This window comes from Lissotriton helveticus, chromosome 3_2, assembly GCF_964261635.1.
Source record: "Lissotriton helveticus chromosome 3_2, aLisHel1.1, whole genome shotgun sequence".
NCBI lineage: Eukaryota > Metazoa > Chordata > Amphibia > Caudata > Salamandridae > Lissotriton > Lissotriton helveticus.
In genome coordinates, this window is record NC_136062.1 from 349,771,530 (window position 1) to 349,787,384 (window position 15,855).

At 38.9% G+C, this 15,855-nt stretch overlaps 1 long non-coding RNA gene across 1 annotated transcript in view; it reads right to left on the reverse strand.

Moving 5' to 3' along the window:
* The window catches only part of LOC144826319 (uncharacterized), a 552,161-nt gene that overhangs the window by 346,095 nt on the left and 190,211 nt on the right, over positions 1-15,855 (reverse strand). The window contains exon 2 of the long non-coding RNA XR_013609784.1: positions 1,156-1,267. This is a non-coding gene — a long non-coding RNA (uncharacterized LOC144826319). The remainder of the gene's footprint in view (positions 1-1,155; positions 1,268-15,855) is intronic.

Sequence of the window (15,855 nt, forward strand, 5' to 3'; positions counted from 1 at the left end):
TGCATACTACCTCATTTATTAGCACGTCGCGGACGAGTAGGACTAACAGTGATGAGAATTACCGGTAGTTAATCAGTGCCTTACTTCTTGATGTCTGGCTTGTGCTTCTGTCACTTCTTGCTTCCTTTCAGCCATTTCCACTCTCCTTTGGCCCTCTCCTTTGCTTGTCCCTAGTCCCTTATTTTTTACCTCCTTTCAATTTGCTGTCCCAATTCAGTTTTGTCACTCAAGGGCCCTAAGCATTAAAAATAAACCATACAGGTTAAGTAAAAAAACTAAACATTAGAGCAACATAATAGTTTAGAAATGGAATTTGAAAACGTTAGAAATTGACTGAAAAACCCAAAGGTTACAGTTAGACTCAGATTTCAGTCATATGAAACCAATGAAATTCAGCAGGTATAGTTTTTACCTGAGCTAACTGTAAATTATGCCCCAGCAATGAACTGCTCAAAATCTCACAAAAGACATCACTCATGACATGGTCCATGATATCACTGATGATATCTCAAATGACACTTCCTATGGCCTACTCTCATTACCCAAGACCTAGGAGAATTCCGCAAAAATCTGCTGTTCATTCTCTTTTTCATGCAAATCCATTATCTTCTGTATGGGAGAGATATCCATTGTACTCTACTCTGGAAACTAATTCAAATTCTTATCACTAGACTGAAGACCTCATCAGTTCTGATGGGGTCTTCCTAGGAAAACTGATCCTAGGTTGATATTACTTGATCCTAGGTCACTTTGCGATTTCTCCAATTGATTATTAACTACCAGTAGCTTAATGTCAGAACATAAGCTGAAGATAACGCAAAAGTGGAATATCGCCTGACCATGGGCCCATGAAGACTTGACAATGTACTTGGACTAGTACACAGCTGTGTGTAATAAGTTAAAACCCTCATACCTTTATAAATATTCAACATAGTCCACTGTTTATGCCAGTCACTATAGTTGCAGTTTTCCACCATAAGATTCTATACCAGATTTCCCTCCTTTTCAGCTTTCAGCATCCCAGTAAACACAGAACTTCTACTGATAATCTCTAGTGTCGACTGATCAAGCAATGTACACTTTCAACTCTCTTTCCCTTACAATGCATCTTTAACTATTATAATGCACAGTATCATGGTTGCTGCTCTGTTTTACCTGTTGTGACCATCTCCAATTTGTCTTGTCCTTAATTCACTCGCTGCCAGTGGCCAGTTGTGTTACATTCAAGGGGCTGTAAATTGTACTACCACAAGTGGGGTACTTGCTCCTGACAAGAGAAGAAGAAAAGACAAATAAAAACCAATTATATCTGGAATAATGTGGAGGGGATCTTCCTAATTAGGTAGTGATGCCCTCATACACCCATGTGGGTGTCAAGCTTCATCATCTGGCTTTTTGCTCCTCGTGGGGCCGGCGCTGCAATGCCACAAATGCTCTTTGACAGAGATCTTTTAATAGCAAAGGCTGTGATGATGCATGTGGGTGTGTGGAGCTCAACAGTGGGGTGTATGTGTGAATTTAAAATTAACTGAAGGGTACATTAAGGGGTCCCTCTGGGAGGTTATAAAAGGGAATAAAAACTGAGTAGTTGGTGCAAGGTAAAGAAGCATGACTGTCTGGTGAATAAAGCATAGAAGTATTGTTGTTTATGCTGGATTATATCAACATGTTTCATGCCCTGGTGGTACAGATGGATCTGAGGCGTTACTTCAGGACCAGCGACTGTGGTGAAGATCCTACTGTGGGTCTGAAAAAAGTGTGGAGATGTTACAGTACGTCGTCTATTCTAGTGGAACAGCATCTGGTTTAAGTACTCCAAATATACTTTCGTTATAATCCAACCTGGAGAAAAGGAAACAGCTAAAAGAAAAATAATACCAATGAAAGCAATGGAACTATCCACAAGAAAAGGAATACTGTGTGCTAGTAGGGGAGTACATAATGGGGGATCAGCACATTGTATCATTCTCTGAATAATATGCTTTCATTAATGAGTATTGTGCATAGTTTTTAATATATGGAGGTCTCACATCTGTGTATCTCAACATGGGAAGGTTTCGCATCCCATCATTAGCAAGACAAACCACCATGTATTTATGCATTGGACTAGACAACACAACACATATTTGTAATTGTTTAAAAAAATGAATGTCACACATCTCTATTGAGATCAATCCACGGGTCGAGTGGCCCACATTTCTTACCCCCAAGAATTAGCTTATGTGCTCCTTAGGTCTAGGCAGAGGACCGTGTACACTGCGGGGAACCTAGACTTATAAATAAACAGGCGCCGCTGTTAAGAATATAGTTACTCTATGTCATTACTCATGTGTTTCTGATATTGTGTTCAGAGTGGTTATACTCACAGTCTGGCGCGCGTGATCACACGTTCGGCCTACCCCTCACCCGGCCTTCCTGGAAGTCGGAGTTTCACTGTATATTCAATGTATATAAGCATCTTCGTATGGGGAAATGGGTCCCATGGACGGGGTTGGTGACCTGGACGTGGATCCGACCAGGCAGAAGTGGAAGACCATCTTGCGTCGAAAGTGACTCTCTCTGGCCGCCATCTTGGAGCAGGATGAATGTATAAATCTTGAGTTTTTCACTATTACTAACGGTGAGATGCAATGATATAATGCAGGTGTTATACTTCTCAAGCTTCAGCCAGGGCCGATCTAGTACTCTGTTGTGCCGGACAGGCATAAAGTTATTGACTAATAGACTACTGCTCCTGTCTTCAATACAAGGGCAGGGGCAGACCTAGTGTAATGTGCCAATCAATCATCGAGTGATACAATAGCGATGTAATGCCCAATACTAAGATAGGAGGGGTATGCTCAGTGGTCATCTTGGAGGGGGGCTATGTGGATATAAAGTCCCTCTTATTATTGTTCCGTAGACCCTGAGTGGGATGTAGTATAACACCATTATGTCAAATCATGCACTAGGTGGTCATGGGTCAGGAATATATGGTCATGGTGTGAAGGAGGAGATGACAATCTCGGAAAGATATAGTGTTCTTCCTTGTCATTCTTTAATAAAACCCAGTGTTGCTTTAATGCAAGAGCGCAACTGGTGATTTAGAAGGCATACTATAATGTCATGTATGGGGTTGTAAGGACAGCTAGTAGCTCAAATGTGTATTAAGGAATTCCCACTGCTGGCCCATGAGAGGGGTAGGCCTCGTAGTATTGAAAAACGAATTTGCCTGTTTGTTACATGTTACATGGCGCCCTGCCCTTTAGGGCTACTCAGGGCCTATCTTAAAGGTTACTTATATATAATAAAAGCAGAGTTTAAGGTTTGGCAAGTAGTTTTAAATACCAAGTTGAAGTGGCAGTAAGCTGCACACACGCACTGCAGTGGCAGGCCTGTGACAGGTTTAAAAGGCTACTTCTGTGGGTGGCACAATCAGTGCTGCAGCTCTCAAGTAGCATTTGAGGTAGAGACCCTGTGTATATGGCATACCACATACAAGGGACTTACCAGTATATTAAACATGCAATCAGCTATACACCAATTTCATCATGTGTAGGAGATCAGCATATGCATTTTAGCACCGTTTAACAGTGATAATGTGCTCAGAGTCCAAAGGCCAACAACAAGAATCAGAAAAAGGCAAAAGGCGAAGAGTTTGGAGAAAGACCACCCTAAGGATACAGGACAACAACCTACTCATAATGAGGCCCCTAGATAATTCACAAAAAACCTTCAAAAACAAAGCTTGTAGTTTTCCACACAGAAAACAAAAAGTAAACTGGTTTCTTACATTATTATTGTATTCCTGTACTGTCATTAAACTTGTTTAAGGAACCAGTGTTCAAACTTTGAGTCTCTGAGTGAATTAATGTATATAGGTTTTGGAACTGAAAGTTTATACTACTGGCAATTCCCCTGAGAAGATCATTGGGTTCCCACTGTTCTGTCAATAATTAACTATAACAGAAAATATTAAAAGCACAATTGTTGACAATATGACTGAATATTTATTGATTGTGTTAGTACTGTGCACAAACTGCAATTTTCTATCCTACAAAATCAATCATCAAATATCCACATATTTGAGTCAAATGAAAGAAAGATACGTACAACTTTCATTTCATTCAAAACATAACTCATGTTGTCTCGAGAATCTATAAAAGCATTGCTCTTTCAATTAAAAAAAGCTAAATATACAAATATGTGAAACTAGGACACAAAATAAAATCTCAAAACGATCTGATGCTGCTGATAAAGACATAACCAACAAGATCGTTGTTTACATTTTAGACAAAATATAGAAAAATAGCAAGTGTACAAGTGTCACAGTTTCAGGGGAAATGTAAAAAGCATGAGGCTGTTGAGAAAAATTCTGCCCCATCTCCCTTTTCAGGCCTGCAGGATTATGGTGCAGGCTCTTATCTTGTCAAGTCTAGACTATGGGAATGCCCTGTCCCTGGGTGCCCCGACGACCACCATCAAAAAGCTTCAGGTGACCCAGAACTGCGCGACAGGCTTACTTTTGAAGCGGCCTCGGAGACACTCAGGGTCAGCTGCTTTGAAAAAACTCCACTGGCTGCCTATCCAGGCCAGGATTCGATTTAAGGAAATGTGTATAGCCCACAAAGCTATGTGGCACGCAGACCCTGCTATGATTTGTTCTTTACTGACCCCCTACCACCCCTCCAGAAATCTGCGTTCTAGCACAACTTTTCTTGCAGTCTCACGGAAAGTTCAATGAGCCAGATGGGGAGGTCGCTCCTTCTCCTGGAATGCTGCCTCCTTTTGGAACACCCTGCCCCCCACCATGCGCAGCGAACTAGATCTACAAAAGTTTCGCAAACTTTTGAAAACCTTCCTTTTTCATTAATTTGCACAGCCTGATTGTTGTACCTGCCCACCCGTCCTAAGCGCTACGAGGCCTCAGGGTAGAAGTGCGCTTTCTAAAACCGAATTTCCTTTCATTTTCATTTCAAAGAAGGTCAGGCACAGCAATTCCACTATCTGATCTACAACCAGTCTGGAGAAGCTTTCTCATGAACTACTGCTCATGATCAATAGCTGAAACATAAAATAACGCTTGCAGAAATGCGCCCATGCTTTTTTAATAAACAATGTTTTTTATCATATTTCTGATTGTTTTTAGATACTGACATTGTATGAATGTTCATTTAATTTTTACAGAGGATATGGTTAGCAATGTCTATACTCTACACGTGTGGACATTTGTGAAAATCAGCCACATGAAGAATTCTGTCTTATCCTTCAATCACAAAAATAAAATCGTTTAGAAACAATTTAAATCAACTATTCCTCATGACCTCTAGGGCCAGCCTGTCCAATCACCTGTCCTGAAATGATCAATCAAAGACAGGTAAGAGATGACCATCCCCAGCGCCTTGGACATCAAGGACCTTAGCAGCTTTGACTAACATTCCGCATCCTTTGAGTACTGGTACCTACCTTGCAGAGCGAGCGTGCAGGCACTTCTGATCACCTATGCAGGGCTTCGAGGCACCAGGAATGAATAAGTGCATATTAGATGGAGTAATAGTGTCTCTATTTAACCACCCTTTAATTTCCTCATAAATTTGGAGGAAGCATATGTTTGCAGATTTCAATCAAATACATGAACTACATACACAAACAATTGAAGTTGTATCTGTTCTGTCAGTATGCTTACCATTGCGAGATCACCTAGAGCTCATCTCATTGTTGAATTATAATGCCCTGGTAGGAAAGTTAAATAATCAGTACACATCCTCTAGAGTTGTGTCTGCAGAAGATGTGTAGGAGTCACGTATGCTTTTGTGCAGAAATGTCAATTGTGAAAGCTACTGAATTATCCTCTGCTTTAATAAGCAATTCCATCACAACAAGTATCACTATAATTAATAAAGCTTCTGCTAATAAGGGTATATTTTGCATTTATAAGAAGTCAGTTGAAATGAGGAGCTGATTTCTTCAAGCTAGATTATATTATTGTCTGTGGCTAACATAGGAGATTAAGAGAAAAATGTACAGAGCCATTTTGTGGTTACAATGCCTGGGTGATTATCGAAATCACAGGGTTTGCAAAGGCAAAATGGATTTTGTAAGGGAGTAAACCCACTTTCTGAGTCAGTGACGGGTTACTAAGAAGGGGCTTGTTTAGGGCATCCCTTCCAAAGATGTGTTGCTGGATGTATCATTGGTGTGCAACCTCAATTTCTTTCACAACTCATTGATAGGTTGTCAACTCTCAAAGGAAGTAGTAACCCATTCACAGAGGGAGCCATTCCTCTTTGAGAATGGAAAACCAAAATTTGTTTGGGAGTGGGTAGTACTTCAGGGGTCCACTGCTACCTCTTAAACAAACATTAAAAGAATTATTCCTGTAAGAGAAACGCGATGCATTAAAAACAAAAATGCTTTATTTAAATGCAGTCCCAGACATAGTGGTCCGCTGACCTCAGCTGATCACCGCCCTTTAATGACTTATTACTGGCAGTTTCAATTTGTGACCTACCTCATGAATAGTAATGAAGTAGGTCAACTTTCAATCCACTCTGAATAATGATTCTGCAAGCTGCAATGACAGTAGAATGGTAAGGTCACAAAATCAGAATCAGTTTGCAAAAAGTTGGCGTTCAGTCTTCACCCACTTTTTGTGAATTGAGTGTTTGTACATCTGACCTTAACTTTCGTAGATTGAAATAATTGTTGACTTATTTGACTGTCAGCAACCTATCTCCTAGGCCTTAAGTCATTTGTTTAATAAACAAACCAGCCAATTCAATAGCCCAAATATCCAATGGAACTGACAATTAATAGCACATATTCCACAAGGCACTACTCTATAGGTACCATTAGTGAAGGCCATAAAGAAAACTGAAAGCAGGCCTGTAATAGCATCTCTTTGCCAACTTTGGGTTTGCTTGTATCAGTGTTTTCCTAGAGCAACAAGACCTGTTTCTAGATGTCTTAATAAGCACCAAATCAGAAGCCTGAATGCACAAGAAAAAGAAGGGTAGTATTTCCTTTTTCACCTAAATAAACCAATATGGGAAAAGGCTATTTTGTACACAGAAAACAAATTAATTTGACGTCTACTTGGATAGGCCTTTAGGTGCTGCTTTACATGAAGGAAAGAGTTAAGCAATACTCTTGCTGTTATTTTCTGACATCAGTTTCTCATAACCCCGACATATGTACTTTAATTATCTTCCTGCTTGTATTATTTGATTCCCAGTACTTGCCCAGTCTCAAATATTTATGTATGTTTAATCCTTAGTATGCATTTCTACTCATAAGGTGAAATGTTGGCAATACATACAAATTCTTATGCAAACACAAAATGCAAGCCTTTGGATACAGTACCTCATGGAATCAAAATACTAGAAGTTGCAGTGACATTGATTTATGTAGGTTTTGTCTACCTCACTGAAGAGCAGTATCAGCTTAATTTACATTGAGGGTACCTTATTCCATTTACTAAATGTCCTTCAATAGATAGAGCTGTAAGCCTCTCTCAGTGAGAGAGTGAAACTAGAGGCATCCTCTGCATAAAGAAATGAATTTACAGCCATCTGAGTCAGCACTGGGGTACGATGAGTTAATTAAAAGAGGATCCGTCAAAGTGAGTAAGTAAAGGATTAACAGTTAGGGTGCCAATGAACATCTTTGTCTAGCTCTCCTCTTTATTTAATACAGTATGAGCCTGCCTACAGTTACTGATAGATATTAATTAGCTTTTTACACAATCTCAAGAAGACCCCTCACCATATTTAGCTACCCATCTATTGTAAAATGTAAAGCCATAACATTCTGCTAAGTGCAGATAGGCCAGGGAAATGTGACTCTTTTTTACAGGGGTATGCTTTTTATCATGATTCTAAGGACCATGCCACAGTGCTTCTCAAGAATGTAAGCCAACTTATTTGAGATAGAAAAGTCTACCTTCGTGTTCTAAATTCTCAATATCAATTATGATTCACTTAATGAAAATCCAATTCCTTCGAACTTTTTACAGACGGCGACACAAACATTTTGATAAAATACCATGCCTGTTTTCCTCCATGGTGGCTACCTGTAAGACATTAGGATTATCAGTTAAGAGAACCTACCTTAAATAATTAAACACTCTTTGTCATGGTGAACCGCTAAAGTCATTACATTAACTGTGCTTAACCCCAGGTAGCTATGGCACAGACCAGATAGGCTTAACTAAGAGGTAATGTGTAAAGTATTTATGCAGTACCAAAACAGTAATAAAGTCCAAACCCAACAGAAGAAAAATTCTAACACAATTTGAAAAAGAAGAGTGGCAATTTTAATAAATACAATTATACCAAAAATGTCAGAGATCCAATAAGGGACGCAGAGATATACATTTCTAATGTCTTAATTAAAAATAGCTCCAAAAAGGGGCACAGCAGTATCTTCAACGGGACGAGAGAGAGGGTACTACGAGACTCTGTGAAATCCTAGGGGAGGGTCAGAGACGAGATAGACTGGGGCTAGATGGTGCGGCAGAGAGTGTCTTGTTTTTATTGATGAATCATGGAGGGAGGGGGCGGATGGGTGGGATGTGTTGATTAATGCTGATATGCGTGTTGTGTTCATGTACTATAAAATGCAAATAAAAAAATGTTTAAAAAAAAAAAACGTTCCAAAAAGCTTTAAGCTCAAACTCCTTTCACTAGGGCGGGACATTGGTGCAATTTGTGGCCAATGGTAATAAAGCTTTTGTCAACTACAGAAACTAGGTTCGACCTACCCACTCTTGCAGCATTTACTGACATTTATGGATGTTCCCTAACTGAAGATAGCATTACTAAATGTAATGCTGCCCCCTAGTGTTTTCCTATGTAACAGCCAGCTTTGCTTCAGTGAAAATAGGCTGTTTCACTGTAAGGACATGCTTACTATTACATTTCTAAATGACTTACTTTTAAATACTATGCCCTCTGCCTTATGGGTTGGTAGGCCTACATAAAGTGACAAAGTAATATTTAAAAGGAAGGGTTAGACCTCTCAAAAACATTTTTTTCATAGGCTGAATTTCAGTTTAAAAGCTACTTTAGTCTGTCTACAGACTAAATGTCATGGTTTACACTATTCTATAGTAGATTACATAATGATTGTTGCAGTCCACTAGTAGCATTTATGCGTGTATGTTCCAACTCCGAAAAATCCGGAAGATCAGGCACCTACTTCCACATGCGGCTCTGTGTCAGGTCATCATGTCCCTTGTCATATCGCGCCTTGACTTCTCTAATTCCCTCTATCATGCACTTCCGCGATTCCTCTTGCACCGCCTCCAGGTCGTACAAAACCAGGCAGCCTCACATTTAAGATCCCTAGGTGGCAATCTGCGAAGCTTTTGCTCCGCAAGCTTCATTGGCTGCCAGTGAAGGAGAGAGCAGCCTTCAAGATGGGCTGCATGGTATTCAAATCCCTTCATTGCTCCTGTCCTGTTTTTTAAAATCCTTGGTCACTTTGTATCAACCAGCACGTTCCCTCCGCTCAGCCTCCCTTCACTTGGTTGTTATCCCCAAATTTAAACGTAATAAATTTGGAGGTCGTCGATTTGCTTTTCTTGCCCCTAAACTCTGGAATTCCCTTCCCCTGACCATCAAATCCAGCAATTCCCTTTTTCAGTTCAGGAAACTCCTTAAGACTTTTCTGTTCACTCTTTCTGAATAACTTTTTCTGTTTACACCCACATGTCCCTTCAGCCAGCGCCAAGAAACCCTCGGGTGTTAGCGCGCTTAAAAAGTATCATTTAACATAACATAACATTTAACATAAGGGCCATATGGACACTTTGTACCATATGCTAGGTGTTATAAATTGGGTTCTTAGTTGAAGTAGGTGTGAGCTTACCACAATCCGAGTCCGGGTGAACAACAATTGTTGTAAAATAAACTTCTGCTTAACCCTCTGGTAATGAGGACACAAGCAGTCAGGCTTAACCTAGGAGCAATGTGTAAAGTATGTATGCAACACACAAACAGTAATAAAGTGAAAACACAACACAAAATTGGTCCCAAAAAGACCTAGAGAAATAGAGTATATTTTCATAAATAGAATGACACCAAAAAGACAAAAAATTAAATCAGAAGAACTTGAGATCAAATTTGTTTAGGTATTAAAGAAAAATACCACTTAAAAACTGGAAGTGCCGAAGTGCTTGTAGTCCGGCTGGAGCGGGTAAGTTCAAGCCAGGAACATAGGAGTCATGCCAGCATTGGAAAACTAGGTAGGCCCCGTGAAAGAATTACCTTGGGCTTGAGAGCCCAAAATGCAAGGTTTCAAGGTGTTGGGAGCGTCCTTCACTGTCAGTGTCGCTGTGATCGATGATCGGAGCTGCTAGTCATTGGAGTAGAGAGGACCACAGTTGCAATGTCGGAGCTTTAGTGGTATCAGACAGGGGTCGCTGTTGTTGGTTTCGGATAGGAACTACTCTGCATCATAACAGCTGGAGCCATGGAACAGGGTTCGCATTGGAACCCGAGTTGGGGAGCTATTGATGGCTGATGCTGCCGTTGTAGTTGGACATGGAAGCTGGACTTCATACCAGCTTTTAGTCTTGAGTTAAGGTGTTGGGCCCTTCAGAAGTTGTTAATCGGAACATATTTGGAGCCAGAGTCGGGGATCATGGAATCACTCAATGTTGCTAGAGTTGGTGAGCGGAAACTTGCAGGAATTTCAGGGAGTAGCACAGTCTGGCACCTCCCAAGGGTCTTGGACCATTTAGGAAAAGCAAGGAGGATCATGGCTCACTCTCTCAGGGGCAGAAAAGCAGCAACCATACACCAGACAAGGTTCTGGTCATGGAAATGCAAGTGAGGCCTGTGAAACTTGTTGTAATCTAAAAGCAGGGAAGAGGACAACTGGTTCTTGGAGCCATTTAGGAGTCTTGGGCAAGAGAGCAGGTCTAGTCTCTCATGCAGCAAAGCAAACAGCAGCGCAGTTTTGTCTTCTGGTTTCCAGACCAAAGTTGTTCTGAGGCAGTTCCTTTCAACCAGGTGTAAAACTATGAAGTGTGTCGCAGAGTATTGACATAAAGCCCTGCATATAGCAATTCCTCTCCACTCCTCCAGAGATGCCATGATGTCTTGTACCTGGTTGGTCATTGTGTAAGTGGGAAGACTGGCTAATAATAATAATAAAGAATCTTTTTGTTTATTAATAAAAATCATTTCAATCAAGGAATATATAAAGTACATTAATTTGCTTAAAAGAATAAAATGATATAGACATAATCATACAATTGTATTTTCTTTACTCAACAATTGCAGACCGGTATACTACTAATTTTGGGGATAGCCATTGCAGCAACCCATCCCTTGAGTGGCATTTCATTCTACAATTTATATTTCAATTAATTTGTCTTTCTTTATTAAAACAACGCTTCCTTATATACTAATAAAAATCGTCCATAAAACTATTGATACTACATTGCATTTTAAATGCCTGAGTTAAAGTGCCAATGTGCATCTCATTCAGTAACTGCCATTCTTACTTGAATCATTATTCTATTTTATTATTTAGGTGAAAATAGGAAGTTTCTCACAGGTCATACACCAAGTAGATCAAATAGTTGATAGTTATTGCAGATCACTACCGTCATAGAAACCCATATAAAATTTCCACTGCTGAGATGTACTAAGCACTAAAATAAATTTTTCATGGAATTACATTTAACGATCACCATGTTCAGGTCTCACAGCTCCATTTAAAAGACATAATATCAAAAAAACATTACTAGTCATTACACACTACCCTTTGCATCTGGAGGGCACTCATACTGTTTCTTTTTTTCTACTATGAGGATGAACTTTTCTAATTGGGTTGTCAAACGTGCATATTTCCTAAAAAGATAAGTTATAGTTGCTTGGGGACATGTTCTCACTCCATTTTCTTTGTGGATTGACTTTAACAGGGCTTTCCTCTCCTGTAGCAATCTGAGACAAGTGGATACAATATGCAATAATGATTCATTAGGAACGCAGCATAGCCTACACTGTTTATGGACAGTTTTGTACCTGTAAAGAAATTTTGTCCATTGAGGGATATCGCCCAAATCATAACAACAAAAATGTTTCTCTTAAAAAAGATTTTAAATGGGAAATAAGATATGGTTGTGGCTCTAATTTGTTAAATCAAGAACTGGCCGGGCATGCCTTTTTTGCAAACTCCTCCTTATCCAATATAATCGATAAGAAGTTAGCCGATTGCTTTAATATCTGTCTAAACACAGCTTTGTTTCTAGCCATAAACTGGGAGTAAGTATTGTGGCTCTTAGTTAGATAAGATCTCCAATCACTTTCATACTCATTCTTCATTGTTTCCTGCCAGCAGTAAAATCAAAGGGTGCCGCGGTCGGACAAAAAAAGTGAGTATAAACATTTTAAAAATGCAAATTGTCTTATTAAGGTTTGTCTTTTCAAGCCAAATTCCAATCTGACATTGGCTAGCCCAACATTCTTTGAGACCCTGATGATTGATTTCAAAACTTTTATTTGTAAGTTATCAAGGATTTCGAGTCTATGCCTCAAAAAATTACTGACACATAATTCAAGGAGGGAATCAGCTTTGATTTCATTACCTTTAGTAAGTGCTCATGGTTCGGACATACCAGTGTATCTCGCAGCTTTCTAAAAGCAAAAGACTGTGCAGTAGCTTTCGCTTTTATATTGACAAAGTGCTGTGTAAAAGAGATTCTGTTGTTAAATAAGATACCTAGATACTTAAATTTTTTTACTGTTTCGATCTTTAACCCATTAATATTCCATATTCCCATACCTGATTTAGTCAAACCTATAGTCATTATTTTTGTTTTTTAAGTATTCATTTGTAAACCAATGGCTAGAATATAATTCCTAAATGATTCTATCAATCTTCATAGACCTATAACAGTATGGTTTAACAATATAGTATCATCTGCATACTGTAAATATTTTATATTTTGTTGTGCAAAGTTTGGTGAATGTGCATAACATTTGTAAAATAAGATGGTAAAACCGGCCATAAAAAGGTTAAAAAGACATGGGGCGAAGACGCATCTTTGTTTAAGACCACCTTGAGTTTAAAGTAGGCAATAAGTACAACTGACGTTCCCCACTTTTTCCTGGACACACATATTAGAGTATAGCAATATAATCATATCTAATAATTGTTTCGGAATATCCCATGTGGATAGCTTTGCCCTAAGAAGATTACGGGGAACAGAATAAAAAGCAGCCATAAGGTCTACAAAACAGATGTATAACTTTTGCCTTCTATACTGTGCTATTTCCACCAATAAGGTAATTGATATAAACTTCAAGATCATTGACTGGCCCCTGCGAAAACCAGTTTGGAATATTGGTATAATTTCTTCTTTTGCGGCCCACTCTTCCAAGTCCTAAAGCGGAAAGGCAGCAAAGATTTTCGCCTCAATCTGTCAGGGCAATCTACTTATTGGAGGGATTGCCTAATGGACCACTTTTATAGATTGGCTGGATTATACTTCCCTACCATGATTCTGGAACCATTTGAGATTTTACAACACCAGTAAACAATGATGTTAAAATATCTGTTAAAATATCTGACCAAAGATCTATTTTTGCTTTAAAAACAGAGCTTGGGATCCAACTGGGGCCTGGTGTTCCATTTGATCTAATCCCGCCTATTACCATTTTAAGTTGTACTACTCGCAATAACTTGGTTACTAATGGTTTGACTTCGTTATGATGATATTAATTTCCCTTTATCCTGCTACTTATGTTAATCAGCTGGCTTGACAGGTACTATTTGTTGTTGTTGTCTAAAACCATGAATAAAAAGACCTTGTATAGTTTATTAATGAAGGAGGCCTAGCATAATTCAGAGATGTTGGCATTGTTGGCTCTTCTACTGCCATATTTAAGGTTATTACTTGGACCCCAAAAAGCTGTCAGATTATGCGATTTGCTAATGAAGTGCTACTTTGTCCATATTTCTTCATGGTGTGTACGTTTGGCTTTCCATATTTCATTTTTATGTATTCCTCTCAAGCGTTTTAGTGAGCACAGTTTTCAGAATTTAAAGGCACAGTTGGGTTGTTTGAAGATGGCCTGTAATCCTTTAGTAAGTGCCTTTGTTTATTGATACAACCGATTTGCATACCACCCAGTTCTGTTTGGCCTTGCAGTATATCCCCTTGTTGTTATTTTTGCCTGAAGGGATCTAACAAGGAAGCACAGAGTGGAGCAAGAATTCAACCATTGATTTCCCTTGTCTGCTCTCAGTTAGTGCTGATTGTATTGCAGGTTCTATGAATGCCCATATGTCCTTTTGATTTATTGGGTGCCACACTAACCTTTTCAGATTGAAAGCCGTTGATCCAGTTACCAGAGACCTTGATTCTGGCAGTTGACCAACTATTAACAACAATGACATTGTTTGTGGACTATGATCACTTTCCACAGTGGGGGTCACTTGATACTTAGAAAGGGAAGATACAAGATCCTTAGAGATAATGACATAATCAATATAAGAATGTTGTCATTTTTAAATGTTGGAGCGCTCTCTGTATTATTCTGGTTGACTTCCTGTAGTAGAATAAGTTCATATTTATTTAGTTGGGAACACCACATCTGTATTAGAGCTCTACTTGGTTTATCTGTTCGGTTTTTAGAAAGCAAATGCATATTGTAGTCTCCTCACATAATTAAGAAAATGGCAGGGTATAGATAATTCAGGAATATAACTATTTACCAAACCAGGGTAAATTGAGATGTCTTGACCGATCTCTTTGTGCTTAAATATACCATTAATGATATTATTGTTTTTTTTAACATCTATTTTGATATATAATAACCATGTTAATTGGAAATCAATTTCACAGTGCTTCATATCCAGGTCCACCGACATATAAATAGATAGCCCGCTACCTGCACAACCATAGGCAGATGAACGGGATGCAAAATTTGCATACTCAGGATATCTGATTACACATATTCTAGGTTTCCTGAAGAATTAGCACTTCAAAATTCTGTATAGAAGTTACTGTATCTTGATCTAGCAATCTTATCAGGCAGTGAATATTCCATGAGCAAATATTAATAGATTTATTTGTAGTGGTCGAGCTGTTTAACCACTTGGATGCTAAGGGGTGTGCTAGGAGGACCATTGAATTTCCATTGAAATCATTGGAAACTCCATGACGAGCTGGGCTCGTCATGAGCGTCGAAGGGGTTAAGCATCATTCATTTACTTCAGCCTTCTCTTTAGTAAGAATTTTCGGAAGCCTAGCCCAGTCATCACTAAAAACTATTTTTTTTTAATACTTCACAAACTCGTAAGCCTGAGTTACAGCTTGTAACTTTGAAGTCAGTACAGGATTAAATAATGGACCTATTGCTCCTTTTAAAACATTGATGTGACCTCCACGTGTTTCACTAGTCATGGGGTTTACCGGAACAGTTCTCTATAACACAGGCTTTGGAATAAATAAGGTTGTATTTTGGTTGTCATAATTTCCTTACTTTGATGCCCCATTTCACAAATTGTGATAAATTTTCTAGGATTTTATTAGTAATCTCTTCACTATGCCAAGTGGTACAAGACACCTCTTAAGTGAGATTACTTGGATCTGGGTTAAATCATCCAATGTTAGATCATTAAGCTCTGGGATTGAATTTAATAGTTTAAGAATATTACTAAGATTTAAGATTATGTATTCACCACTTGAAACATACAATGGGACAAATATTAATTTCACAGAGGAAGTAAAACTGTTATCATCCATTGTCATTTCATTTTTTTATGTGTCCACACTTCGTAAATAATGGTTGTAAGCCTTGAGTCTTCCTACCTCCTGATCAGTCTTCTTCTGTAGCAATTGGATCTAAGCTTTTCCCA